The sequence below is a fragment of the Procambarus clarkii genome, unplaced genomic scaffold (assembly GCF_040958095.1).
Source record: "Procambarus clarkii isolate CNS0578487 unplaced genomic scaffold, FALCON_Pclarkii_2.0 HiC_scaffold_157, whole genome shotgun sequence".
NCBI classification, from domain to species: Eukaryota; Metazoa; Arthropoda; class Malacostraca; order Decapoda; family Cambaridae; genus Procambarus; species Procambarus clarkii.
Window position 1 is genome coordinate 556560 of NW_027189190.1, and position 12324 is coordinate 568883.

Below are 12324 nucleotides of genomic sequence, written 5' to 3' on the forward strand. Positions count from 1 at the left end.
AGATCTTCCCTCTGCAACTTACGGAACTCCAACTTGGTCAGATGCGGGGGTAGTTTCTGAGGGTCTTGAGGGACAGCGGTAGCAGTAGAGTCAGCTGGCTGTGGACGTGCGGCTTGTGCACGGGTGGTCACGAGAACCGGAGGAGAAACATCATCACTCTCTTGAACCTCTGCTGGAACATACTCAAGAATAGGGTTACTTGGCACAGAGTTACACACCTGGGGTTTGTCCATGACGATCAGGTTGGTCGGTTGCAGGTCTTCTGCCAAGTCGTTGCCTAGGAGAAGTTGCACTCCAGGCATGGGAAAAGGCTTTTCCCTGACGGCGACTTGGACTTCCCCGTTCACGTAGGGACAATCCAGGTGGACTCTGGCGAGAGGGTATGGAGTGGTAGCAGTGAGGTCCGTGATGAAGACTGTTTCCCCGGTGTAGACTATGTTGGGCACAGCCGACTTCAAGATGATCGATTGTAGAGCCGCTGTGTCCCTCAAGATCTTCAATTTGAAACGTCCCTCCGGATTTGAACCGTTGGCAGAGACAGTTCCAGTATACAGGTGGTTACTGAAAAGAGAAAGATCATTAACATCAACACCAACATTCATCACAGGCTTACCGGACTTAGGAGGAGTTGGTTTGGGTCTTTGTTGGTCAGTGGTTCCCTTGTATTGAGACTTACCACACTTGTCTATGGTATGTCCATAGAGTCTACAATACTTGCAGTACAGTTGTGAACCAGCTTGATCGGGGCTCACCTTCTCGTAACTGTACCACGACTTCTTACTGGAGGATGGTTCAGGTGTCAGCCGGTGGATGAGGCTGTAAGTGTCAGCCGACTTAGCACACTTCAGGTAGTCGGTTTCTTCTTTATCTGCTAAGTAGAGGCGGACAGGAGGCGGCACACGTCTCAAGAATTCTTCAACAAGCATCAGGTTCACGAGTTCTGTAAAAGTAGAGACATGTGCTGCTTCCAGCCATTTCATGAAATACCTCCGTTTCGTGTTAGCAAACTCGAGGAAGGTAGTGGTACTTGCCTTCAGGTGGTCACGGAATTTCCTTCTATAACTTTCAGTAGAGAGGAGGTAGGCGTCCAACACTGCTTGTTTCAGAGTGTAGTAGTCATTCTCAGACGCCAAAGTACTGAGTGTGACTGCAGCTCTACCTGTAAGATGGACTCTGAGAAGTGTGGCCCATTGGTCGACAGGCCAACTGAGTTGATTAGCAAGGGTTTCAAAGGTGGTAAAGAACACATCAACTTCTGCTTCTACAAAGGATGGCATTAACTTACTTGCATGTGATATATTAAAACTGACGGGAAGATTGGCAGTAGCTTGTTGGCGTTGAGTGAAGTGTGAAGTTTCCAAGGCGATTTCACGTTGACGACACTCTAGAGCCAGAGTCGCTTGTTGCTTGTCATGTTCGCGTTGTATTTCCAACTCGCGTTGTTTGGTTTCAAGCTGTACGCGTTCCCGCTCCTGGAGTGCTTCAAGCTGTACTCGTTCCCGCTCCTGGAGTAGTGCAACCTCACGTTCCTGGAGGGCGAGTCCACGTTCGTGTTCTTCTCTCTTCAAGGCAGCTTCACGTTCTTGTTCGTCTCTCCTTATGGCAGCCGCTCGTTCTTGCTGCTCACGTTCAATCTTAGCCAGCTCTAGTTTAAGTTTCATCGTTGCCAAGTCAGTTTTCTCTGCAATATAGTAAGTTTCATGAGTTTCAGAGTCTATCTTACCTTGCTCTAAATAGTAATCCAGCAACAGGTTGTGTAGGTCATTTTTGTTGGCTTGGTAGGGAACTTCTAGTTGATACTCATGTGCAAGAGTTTGTAGTTCAGTCCTCTTGGCACGACTTAAAGTTCCTATTTCACCTGCTGGATTTGCACGGAAAGTTTGGAGACGAAACATGGTGAAATTAGCAAATAAAGGTACACGAATGTTCAATAATGAAATGTCAGAAACAGGACAACGTGGCAACTGGTACCTATCCTGTGTGATCTTTAACAATTAACGTTAAGTGAAAGATATTAAATGATTAAATTAAATCAAGGGCGCAGGAAATCTTGTACCCGGTACTCATGTAAGAGAATAAGGGCAAGAAAATCCTACTAACAAATGAAACAAAGTTTCGAAAACAAATGAAACAGTTAAATGCTTCAAAAGTAAAATTGGTAGTCCAAGAATGTAGGCATACCTTGCCAAGTCTCTATAGGACATAAAGCAAGTTTTTCCCACTGAATTTAATATGATACTTACAGAATTAGCGAACTTTTGTGCTCTGAAAAAATAAGCTAATTCCCTACCGTTGTATGTATCATCATCTCTGACTGACGTGTAGGGGTGCGAGGTGTCAACTGGTGACGAGAACTGCTGCTGAGGTCCCAATTCAGCAACTAAAGTTCGAGCTAGAGGAACTATGGCCCTCTTTGTCCTCCTACAGTCAGATTGCAGAAGATTGGGTACTCTTGACCCGGGGCAGACCACAGTACCAGGGTACCAATATGATGATCTGTCAGAATGAGAAATATTCAAGGGACATAGATGGTAAATACGAGTAATAACAAGGAGGGAGAGATGACCAATTAAGAGTATGACTGCGGCCTACAGTCACCACGTAATCCAAAGTTGTCTCACCTTCACTATATGTTACTCTCGTAATGCACAATACACCGCACCTTATAAAAAATGAAATTGAATGAAAAATAGTAAAGCTACGTTAACAAAGTTAAATACGCTTACCATAAATTACCACTTGGCACCAGTACCTGAGTGAGGCTCCTCGGACAGGCCCCCATATAACTTGTGACGGTAACGCGTTGGTGTTCGGCTGTTTAAGGCTAGGGGTATGGCCTCGTCACATAGTTATAAAAAAAAATAGAAAAACTGGAACTTCGTCTGTGGTAAGGTAAGGAGAAGACACACAAAACACAAGTAAAACTTTAACAATGAAATTTTAATTACGTTAAATAAATCAAAACATGAAAATATGGACAAACAAATATGTATAATAAAATCAATGAATCAAAATAATAAGAATACTTAAATGACACAATGAAAGTTACGTTAAGGTAAAATAATAAGAAGTGCAACACAAAAGTTAAGTGGGAGGTGCTGGAATATTGGCTTAAAGCCACCACCTCTCTCAGTACACGCTAACGTCTAGCTGGGAGGAGTGCTGGCTACGAAAGCACGGAACATTCTGAGGACTGATGTTGGGGCGACCCCAGACATCAGGTAGTATTGGGGGGCGAGGCAGGTGCAGCCAGACCGGCGACCAATCAGCGGAGCCGTAGCGATCAACGGGTAGTTTGGTGGTTGGAGTTCGAACAGGTGGCTGGTTGCATACGTTTCTGCTCACCCTGGCAAGCCTTGCTGGTGCTGGTGTTGTTGTCGTTGTTGGACATTTCTTCCATAGTCTTTTTATATAATTGTGAAGACGTAATTTTGGAGGGAAGAGCAGGCTCAATCTCTTGAAGGAGATTATCGTCACAATATATATATATATATATATATATATATATATATATATATATATATAATTTCGTAAACCTCACCCTGTAAACATTCATGTTTCTACATGTTAAACAAGCTACGAGGATGAGGGAAGGGGATGTTCCCTCCATGCTGGATATTATATTTACCAGGAAAGAGAAAGATATATTTATCATTCAGTACCTCCCTTTTCCTCCTTTCAGTACCTCCCTCCTTTTACCCAAGTGACATTGTCACTTGGGTAAAAGTGACCATGTCTTTTTGGGAATAAAGTATGCAATGCATTATAATCTGGAAGAAAATGAGCTTGAAGCAGTTGAAAAACCTGACTTGTGGAGAGGTCATTATGGGGAACTCAGATATTTCCTTAAGGAATTTGACAAACACTTGCTGTTAGGACATGAAGTAAATGAGATGTATGTCAAGTTTTGTGAAATATATGATAATGGCACAACAAAATTTATACTAAAGCAGAGATGCAGAACTAGGAAAAAGGGAAAAATTGCCCAAACATACAAGCAATACAAAGATGCGAGAAACAACAATAGCAGTAAGGAGAGGGGCAGAAAGACTATGACTTTCGGTCATATTCAACAACACAAATATACATACACACACACACATTATTGGAAAAAATTGGAATTGGAATATTGGAAAAAATAATTAAAACTAAATGGGTAGAACACCTGGAGAGAAATGATATAATTTCAGACAGACAGTATGGTTTTCGATTTGGAAGATCCTGTGTATCGAATTTACTCAGTTTCTATGATCGAGCAACAGATATATTACAGGAAAGAGATGGTTGGGTTGACTGCATCTATCTGGACCTAAAAAAGGCATTCGACAGTTCCACATAGAGAGGTTGTTCTGGAAACTGGAAAATATTGGAGGGGTGACAGGTAAGCTTCTAATATGGATGAAAAATTTTCTGACTGATAGAAAAATGAGGGCAGTAATCAGAGGCAATGTATCGGACTGGAGAAATGTCACAAGTGGAGTACCACAGGGTTCAGTTCTTGCACCAGTGATGTTTATTGTCTACATAAATGATCTACCAGTTGGTATACAGAATTACATGAACATGTTTGCTGATGATGCTAAGATAATAGGAAGGATAAGAAATTTAGATGATTGTCATGCCCTTCAAGAAAACCTGGATAAAATAAGTATATGGAGCACCACTTGGCAAATGGAATTTAATGTTAATAAATGCCATGTTATGGAATGTGGAACAGGAGAACATAGACCCCACACAACCTATACATTATGTGAGAAATCTTTAAAGAATTCTGATAAAGAAAGAGATCTAGGGGTGGTTCTAGATAGAAAACTATCACCTGAGGACCACATAAAGAATATTGTGCGAGGAGCCTATGCTACGCTTTCTAACTTTAGAATTGCGTTTAAATACATGGATGGTGATATACTAAAGAAATTGTTCATGACTTTTGTTACGCCAAAGCTAGAATATGCAGCTGTTGTGTGGTGCCCAACAACAGAAGTTGGCCCATATCTTAAGAAGCACATCAACAAACTGGAAAAGGTGCAAAGACATGCTACTAAGTGGCTCCCAGAACTGAAGGGCAAGAGCTACGAGGAGACGTTAGAGGCATTAAATATGCCAAAACTAAAAGACAGAAGAGGTGATATGATCACTACATACAAAATAGTAACAGGAATTGATAAAATCGACAGGGAAGATTTCCTGAGACCTGGAACTTCAAGAACAGGAGGTCATAGATTGAAACTAGCTTAACACAGATGCTAAAGAAATATAAGAAAATTCACTTTCGCAAATAGAGTGGTAGACGGTTGGAACAAGTTAGGTGAGAAGGTGGTGGAGGCCAAGACTGTCAGTAGTTTCAAAGCGTTATATGACAAAGAGTGCTGGGAAGACGGTCTCATCCTTTAACTACACTTAGGTAATTACACACACACACACACATACATATTATATTATATTATATTATATTATATTATATTATATTATATTATATTATATTATATTATATTATATTATATTATATAATATTATATTATATTATATTATATTATATTATATTATATTATATTATATTATATTATATTATATTACATTATATTTATATTTATATAAATATATATATATATATATATATATATATATATATATATATATATATATATATATATATATATATATATGTCGTACCTAGTCGCCAGAACGCACTTTTCAGCCTACTATGCAAGGCCCGATTTGCCTAATAAGCCAAGTTTTCATGAATTAATATATTTTCTCTATTTTTTTTCTTATGAAATGATAAAGCTATCCATTTCATTATGTATGAGGTCAATTCTTTTTTTATTGGAGTTAAAATTAATAGATATATATGACCGAACCTAACCTATCTTTATAGGTTAGGTTAGGTAGCTGAAAATGTTAGGTTAGGTAGTCGAAAAAACATTAATTCAAGAAAACTTGGCTTATTAGGCAAATCGGGCCTTGCATAGTAGGCTGAGATGTGCGTTCTGGCTACTAGGTACGACACATTATATATATATTTATATATATATATATATATATATATATATATATATATATATCGGACAATTAGTAAAAAAAAAAAAAAAAAAAAATTAAATTATTTTACCTTGTACCTAGATCCACCAGGCCTGTTTGGTGCCTGTTTCAGTACTTCAGAAATCTGGAAGGTCACATCCTCCTCCTCAACTTGTGGATGTGCGTTGATATATGATTCTGTAAAATTAAGTTATTTATATAATAATAAATTCAGTATAACAATAATATTCTGTAAAATTAAAAGTAATTTATACATCAATCAGATAAAACTCTCCAGAGATGGTGATACACAACATATAAAGGACAAGTTTCAGAACAAAATATGCATTTAGGAATAAGGTTTTGTACATGTAGGTAGCACATGAGAAAATAAGTGGAAGGTGATCAAGTTTATATTAACATGTTAATGACTTTGTTAAGGCTTTGCAAGAATGAAAAAATATTAATAATATAATATCACCTACCAATTAATTGTACATCATTTATAAGTCAATTATTTGCATTATTATTATTCAATACTAATGATATAAAAATGCATTTTGTAATCTACTATTTATGCAAGTATTAAGCACAGGATCATGAAATAAACTGCAAAATACTGTAATGGATAAACCAATTAATTTTACATTTTCCTATAGCTAAGTCAGTCAGTTCTATTAGCAGCAGAGAACAATTATGCCCAACCTCTATTAAATGAAACAATCTTAAGAGCAAGTGATAGAAATATAATCATTTATGCTTGGGATTATGGAATGGTTCCAAATATGAAAAATATCAAGTTTTTTGGTTAAAATTTTTTAACTTAAAATTTACATTTTTAAGTGAATTTTAAACTTTAAAAAAATTATTTAATTTTTTGGTTACTTACTTAAAATAACATTATATAGTTCTTGTTTTTGTAGAAATGCCAATTTCTTCTTTTGCCCTTCCAGACTGTATAGTGACCACAGGCCGTTTGTTCATATCTTCATTATTCTTCGAACTGTGGTTTCACAATCAGACCCACGTACACTGGTTAAAAGCATCACCTAAAAGCAACAACAAAAATGTAGTACACTGACGAATTTTGAATAAATATATATATATATATATATATATATATATATATATATATATATATTAGTTGATTTTATACCCGCATTAGGTCAGGTGATAATACAATGAAGGTGATAATAAAGCCATTCACAACTGCAGGCCTAATAAAAAAAGGAGGTGGCATAGCAATATCTTACAAAGATACCTTCATCTGCAATAGTCTCATTAGTAATAGAGACGACTATTGTGAATATACCTTTGCCAAGTTCTCCAGTAAATCCCTTAAATCCTCCTTGACTATAAGTGCCATCTATAGATTTCCCAATACCGACATAGCTTCATTCTCAGATAACGTAAGGAATCTTATCATAAATAACAATCTCAACAAAAATCAAACCAACTTAGTGGTTTGTAATGGTGAACAAAACATGCAGATACTTATATATAACCTGTGAATAGAGTGTAATAACACCAAAACTATTTGTTTATTGTTTTATGACCATAATAATTGAATCACTAATATGATTCACTAATATATAATCCTAATAATAATCACTAATATATAATCCATTGAGCATGCTGCATCTCTTTCAGTCTCTTTGCAATTTGAACAAGAGGGTTTTTAATTGATCGAACCATATTCTTAAAGTAAAGTAAATGAGATGTATTCCATATTTTGCAAAATATACGATGAAGGCACACAAACATTCATACCAAAACTGAAGGGCAGGATTTATGAGGAGACATTAGAGGCATTAAATATTCCAAACTTGAAGACAGAAGGAAAAGAGGAGATATGATCACTACGTACAAAACAGTAACAGGAATTGATAAACTTGACAGGGAAGATTTCCCGAGACCTGGAATTTCAAGAACAAGAGGTTATAGATTTAAACGAACTAAACAAAGATGCCGAAGAAATGTAAGACAATTCACTTTTGCAAACAGAATGGTAAACGGTTGGAACATGTTAGGTGAGAAGGTGGTGGAGGCCAAATCCGTCAAAAGTTTCAAAGCATTATATGACAAAGAGTGCTGGGAAAATGGGACACCACGAGTGTAGCTCTCCATCCATCTGATTGATAACCCAAATGAATTTTTCATGGATATGATACCAACATCAAATCATAAATCAGATGTGATCCTATCCCCACTGGATTTTGAAGAAGCCATAGACAGTATGCCTATGCACTCTGCACCAGGCCCTGACTCTTGGAACTCTATATTCATCAAGAACTGTAAAAAACGTTATCGCAGGCCCTTCACATTCTTTGGAGACAAAGCCAAGATACTGGCATTGTCCCTGACATACTAAAAACCGCAGAGATAGCACCGCCCCATAAAGGAGGAAATAAGGCAGAGGCAAAAAACTACAGACCGATAGCACTAACATCGCACATCATAAAAATCTTTGAGAGAATGCTAAGAAGTAAGATCACAAAATACATGGAATCACAGCATCTCCATAACCCCAGACAACATGGTTTCAGAACAGGGCGCTCTTGCCTATCACAGTTGCTGGACCACTCTGACATGGCACTAGATGCCATGGAAGACAAACAAAACGCTTTGACAAAAAAAAGCCTTTGACAAATGTGACCATTGTGTTATTGCACATAAAATGCGTTCAAAAGGAATTACCGGAAAAATAGGCAGATGGATATACAACTTCCTGACTAATAGAACCCAATGTGTAGTAGTCAACAAAATAAAATCTGGACCATCAACCGTAAAGAGCTCAGTCCCCAAGCGTACTGTGCTTGCTCCAATACTTTTTCTCATCCTCATATCGGACATAGACAAGGACACAACCTATAGTACTTGATCATCCTTTGCAGATGACACTAGAATCTTCACGAGAGTAGGCAACATAGAGGACACGGCAAACCTCCAATCAGATGTAAATCAGGTCTTTCTATGGGCTACAGAAAATAACATGGTGATTAACGAACATAAGTTTCAGCTCATGCGCTACGGAAAAAATAAAAAATATAAAAACGGAAACCACTTACAAAACTCAGTCAAATCATAACATTGAACGGAAAAGCAACGTAAAGGATTTGGGTGTACTGATGTCAGAAGGCCTTACATTTAAAGAACACAATAAAGTAGCCGTCACAACTGCAAGAAAAATGACAGGATAGATAACAAGAACTTTTCACACTAGAGATGCTATACCGATGATGATAGTTTTCAAGACGCTAGTGCTCTCTAGAGTGGAATACTGCTGCATAATGAAAGCCCCTTTCAAAGCTGGAGAAATTACTGACCTATACTTATGCATTTATCTTCGGTTTAACACAACAGGCACCAGACACACGCTAGGCATCATACACACTAGGATAAAACAAACATTAGGCCAGAAGTCAGAAAAGAATTCAAAGAATTTTACTGGAAAGGCTTGCTGTTAGGAAAGGAAGTAATTGAGATGAATTAATGCACAGTATGTCAATTTTGTGAAATATATGATAAAGGAACAAAAACATTTATACCAAAACAAAGATGCAGAACTAGGAAACAGGATTTGTTCAACTGAAATTTCAAGACGGACAGAGACCAAAAGACACAAAAATGGAATCAATATACGAAGAGGCCAAACCCCCAAACATACCAGTAATACAAAGAGAAACAACTACACGGCAGTGAGGAGAGAGGCAGAAAGAAATTTTGAAAAAAAGGAACAAACAAATGTAAAGTAGAACAAATCATATTCTATAAATACAGCAACAACCAATTGCAGGTAAAGGATAATATTCAGAGCTTTTAAATGCATGGATGGCGAAATACTCAAGAAATTGTTCACGACTTTTGTTAGACCAAAGTTGGAATATGCAGCGGTTGTATGGTGCCCATATCTTAAGAAGCACATAAACAAACTGGAAAAGGTGCAAAGACATGCTACTAAGTGGCTCCCAGAACTGAAGGACAAGAACTATGAGGAGAGGTTAGAGGCATTAAATATACCAAATATACTACACAAATATATATACTACACATGCACAATAAACTACCCTACACAGGCTGAGTATGGTGTGTACAATAAATTATTAGCTAAAAGATAAGACTGAGTTTGTATAAATGGGGGTTAAGTCAGAGTGGGAAAATGTAAGTGGAGTGCCTAAAAACCCTGTCCTGGGACCTCTGTAATTCATAATATATACAAATAATTTAGACTCAGGTTTGATCAGCAATATTTGAAAATTTCCAGACGATACAAAAGGGATTTTTTTCTGGATTCAGGATTATTTTTTTATGGCTGAAAACAGGTTTTCAGCAATAAAAGAAATACAGTATTGCTGGAACAACCGTCGACATCTTCAAGAGAAAACCTGAACATCTTCAAGAAGTGAAGATGACCTTGAGAAGAAGTATAGGTTGGGAGAAGTATAGGTTAGGAATTGTCTCCAAAGAATTCTCAAAGAATTACTCGTTATTGCTATCCAAGATAATTAGACGAGCCAAAGCTAAATACTACGAAGATAAATTTACCCAAATAAAGAGTACCTTACCTAAAAATATGTATGTACCTTACGTAAATAAACATTTGATTTTGAAGTGCCGGACAAACAAGGCTGTGGTGGATATGTGGGCCTGAGGGGCCTGTCCAAGCAACAGCCTGTTGGACCAAGCTCTCACATGTCAAGCCTGGCCTTGGAAGGGCTTGGTGAGTAGAACAACTACCAGAACCCTATAATGCATGTATCAAGGTGTCCAGGCAGTGAGCACCACATAATGCAGTGCAGTCCTGTAAGAATAAGCACAGTAAGTATGGGCATGGAGGGGGTGCAGCAGTGGCTTGTGAAGGGCTGGAGAGTAAATGGACATGCCCAGGGGTAAAAAGCATTAGGGTAACAGAACATAGCCCATAAAAATAGTAATGACAATGAATGAATAATTATATGAATGCAATAATACTTCATATCTCGATAGGAATACTAAGCAGGATGCAAGACAAGGTACTGGTGGTGATAGTGGTTGGTACAAGTCCTCACATCCCCACAGACACCAGTAACAGCCCTCACCTCCCAACACAGTACCCTTGTAGCGAGTTAATCTTATACTCGCTTCATTATCTTATAGCATAACTAATTAACACTAATTACAGAAGCTACACAGGTGATACTTTGGTGTGAGTTGAGCGCACTGAGCGTCGGTATCGCTACACCCTTGTTCCTTAACAACCCTTTGGACCTTTATTACAGAAAAATAGAATCAATTAATTTAATAAAATATAAAATATAAGTGCTTACTTACGATAATACTATCGGTGGAACACAAAATCTTCTTCTTCTTGATAGTAGGTGCAGTTTGCATGAAGGGTTAGTCCTCGCCATGACTGAACTGACGACAAAATGGCCGATGTGTTGATATGGCGTCAGGTGACGCTGTGACGTCACAGGTGAGGGACGCTTTGCGCATTACTCCCTCGTACTTAAAAAGTACTACAGGTACTTTTTGGTTTTATTTTTGAATATGGCAGAAGTTGGACAGCTTTTCAAATCATTATAAGGGAGTGAGTTCCATAGACTAGGTCCCTTTATTTACATAGAGTGTTTACATAGATTAAGTTTGACTCTGGGGATATCAAAGAGATATTTATGTCTGGTGGGGACGTGGCCATGTGTTCTATTACATCTGTCCAGGAAGAGTTTCAGAACAGGGTTTGCAGTTAGAAAAAGGGCTTTATAAACGTAATTTACACAGGAGAATGTATGGAGTGAATTTGTTTAGCATGTTTAAGGATTTGAACAAGGGAGCTGTGTGTTGTCTGAAGGTAGAGTTATTTATTGTCCTGATAGCAGATTTTTACTGGATGATGATGGGCTTGAGGTAGTTTGCAGAGGTTGAACCCCAAGCACAGCTACCATAAGTAAGATAGAGATAGATAAGTGCATAATAGAGTGAGAGGAGAGCAGAGTAGGGTACATAATATCTGATCTTAGAGAGTATCTTAGAGAGTATACCAATTGTTTTAGAAACCTTTTTAGTTATGTGTTGTATATGGGTGCGGAAGTTGAGTCTCTTGTCTAAGTATAGGCTAAGAAACTTTCCATCATTTTTATTGCTAATGTTTACATTATCTATCTGAAGCTGAATTGCATTTGTTGATTTGTTTCCAAATAAGATATAGTAGGTCTTTTCTATGTTTTGTGTGAGGTTTGTTGGTTGACATCCACAAGTAGACTTTTTTTAATTAATTGTTTACAACATTATTTAACAGGAGTGGGTTGGGGTCAGAGTAGATGA

The 12324-nt window shown here is 37.7% G+C and overlaps 1 protein-coding gene across 4 annotated transcripts in view; it reads right to left on the reverse strand.

Moving 5' to 3' along the window:
• The window catches only part of LOC138361053 (uro-adherence factor A-like), a 16323-nt gene extending 4870 nt beyond the window's left edge, over positions 1 to 11453 (reverse strand). The window contains exons 1-4 of one of the 4 annotated variants that reach the window (XM_069320527.1): positions 11332 to 11451; positions 10605 to 10822; positions 6911 to 7070; positions 6113 to 6219 (exon numbers count right to left, since the gene is read on the reverse strand). The gene's annotated coding sequence lies outside the window, so the exon portion shown is untranslated. Of the gene's footprint in view, positions 1 to 6112; positions 6220 to 6910; positions 7071 to 10586; positions 10823 to 11327 lie in introns of all 4 variants that reach the window. The other 3 variants (XM_069320528.1, XM_069320526.1, XM_069320529.1) reach the window with 3 other exon arrangements.
• Between the last annotated feature and the right edge of the window lie 871 nt (positions 11454 to 12324).